The following is a 2,826-nucleotide window of genomic DNA, read 5'->3' on the forward strand; positions in this document are numbered from 1 at the left end:
CATGCACCTTAGGTTTTTAGAACAGTTTAATTGTATATGTTCTTGGTTCAGAAAGATACAGGACTGGAAATATAGACACTTAGGACATAATATAAGTTGAAGTAACAAAGATGAATAATAGTAGGGTAAAGACCATATCATGTAATTAGCAGTGAGGATAATACAATACAATGCAAACCTATTACACAAGATCATTAGGACACAAATTTTGTTTTTGTTAATACTATTCCAGAAATCCCATCAGTGAAAAGAATTCAGGTTAATTGCAAAATAGCTAATGCGCATGATATCAAATGGCTAGTTATTTTAGAGACTTAATACTAGATTTTTGTTTACCTATGAGAAATCATAAAATCAAATAATATAATATAATTAACATCATCAACAGTATTTCTTACAGAGGATCAAACAAAAATTTTGCAGGTATGTTTCCAACAACACTTTTTCAAAAGGACAAATATCCACATTGATGAGTAAATCAGTAACATCAGTTAATTTTATGTGTCTTGAGGGGATTGTGGTGACAAAGTAAAAACAGAATATTAAAAGGTTAACATATATATTTCCTGCTTATATGGATTTCAGTGTTAATTTTGGAGAATTGAGTGGTATAAGCTTTTTCTTATATATTGTTTCTTAAATTATACTTTTGAAGGTGGGTAGTTTTGAGTATTATATCTACATGGAAACTTTTATGCATTGCTCATTAAATATGGACCCAAACACCTTAACAGCACTGAATAAAACATACAATTTTGAAATATTGTGAAAAACGGTGTGAGGAAAATCTGTTAGAAAATAACCAGTTTATTACTTACCTAGTGGCTCAGATGGCAAAGAATCTGCCTGCAGTGTGGGAGGCCCAGGTTCTACCCCTGGTTCAGGAACATCCCAGGAGGAGGGCATGGCAACCCACTCTAGTATTCTTGCCAGATATCCATGGACAGAGGAGCCTGGTGGTCTACAGTTCATGGGGTTGCAAAGAGTGGGACACGATTGAGTGACTAACACTTTGACTTTTCATTTGCATTATTTCTTGGTAGTTTGGCCATTTCAATCCCTGGTACCATGACTATTATCAGTCAATATAACGTTAAATATGTCATATTCAGGTGATTGAAATATATTGTGAAGAATGATTATATGTTTGCACACTTGTAACAAAAATATATATTTTAGGAATGGTAAAAAAAAAAAAAAACAATAAATGAAGAGCTTTAGGAAAGTTATGACCAACCTAGTCAGCATATTAAAAAGCAGAGACAGTACTTTGTCAACAAAAGTCCATCTAGTCAAGGCTATGGTTTTATAGGTGGTCAGGTACAGATGTGAGAGTTGGAATATAAAGAAAGCTGAGCACAGAAGAATTGATGCTTTTGAACTGTGGTGCTGGAGAAGACTCTCAAGAATCCCTTGGACTGCAAGGAGATCCAACCAGTCCATCCTAAAGGAGATCAGTCTTGGGTGTTCATTGGAAGGACTGATTTTGAAGCTGAAACCCCAATACTTTGGCCACCTCATGTGAAGAGCTGATTCATTTGAAAAGACCCGGATTCTGTGAAAGATTGATGGCATGAGGAGAAGTGGATGACAGAAGATGAGGTGGTTGGATGGCATCACCAACACAATGGACATGGGTTTGGGTGGACTCCGGGAGTTGGTGATGGACAGGGAGGCCTGGCATGCTGCAGTTCATGGGTTCACAAAGAGTCGGACATGACTGAGCAACTGAACTGAACTGAACTGAATATAATAAGATTCTTTTCTACATTTTAATTTTCATAAATGCATGCATTTATTTAAATATGTTTTATTTATTCATTTATTTTTATGCCATTTCTCTGATGTGAATAACATTAACATCTTAGTAAAACTCCCATCTTAATTACAGAGATTACAACCTGAAGTCAATTATCTTAATTTCAAGAAACAGTGGATTTATATATACTCCATGTAGCTATATATGGCTTTTGGTAGGAGCAATTTTGCTCCTGAGGGCACCTTTAGTAATATGTGACAATATTTTTTATTTCTGTAGCTGTGGAAGATCATGGAATCTAATGGGTAAAGCTAGCAATGCTGCTAAAATTTCTGTAGTACACACGAAAATGCTTCCAAAACCAGCAGTTCTGTGGCCCAAATACCAAAATTGAGAAACTCCGCTCTATATGTTACTAATTTAGTTTGCATATTCTCTATCTTTTTGAAGACTCTAGAATCTATAGGAAAGGTCTCTCTTGTATCCTCAGATGCTAGTACAGTGCCTGATACATCCCAGAGGTTCAAAAGCTAATATGTTGAAAGAATTTTAAAATTAATGAGCAGAAAGTTTTTAAATGCATACATAGATATCCATAAATGATTTTGCTTTGGGCTCCAAAATCACTGCAGATGGTGACCGCAGCCATGAAATTAAAAGACACTTGCTCCTTGAAAGAAAAGTTATGACTAACCTAGACATCACATTAAAAAGCAGAGACATTACTTTGCCAACAAAGGTTGGTCTAGTCAAAGCCATGGTTTTTCCAGTAGTCATGTATGGATGTGAAAGTTGGACTATAAAGAAAGCTGAGTGCCAAAGAATTGATGCTTTTGAACTGTAGTGTTGGAGAAGACCCTGAGAGTCCCTTGGACAGCAATGATATTCAACCAGTCCATCCTAAAGGAAATCAGTCCTGAATATTCATTGGAGGGACTGATGCTGAAGCTGAAACTCAAATATTTTGGCCACCTGATGCAAAGAACTGACTCATTTGAAAAGACCCTGATGCTGGGAAAGAGTGAAGGTGGGAGGAGAAGGGGAAGACAGAGAATGAAGATGGTTGG

Source organism: Bos javanicus, chromosome 6, assembly GCF_032452875.1.
Source record: "Bos javanicus breed banteng chromosome 6, ARS-OSU_banteng_1.0, whole genome shotgun sequence".
Classification (NCBI taxonomy): Eukaryota; Metazoa; Chordata; class Mammalia; order Artiodactyla; family Bovidae; genus Bos; species Bos javanicus.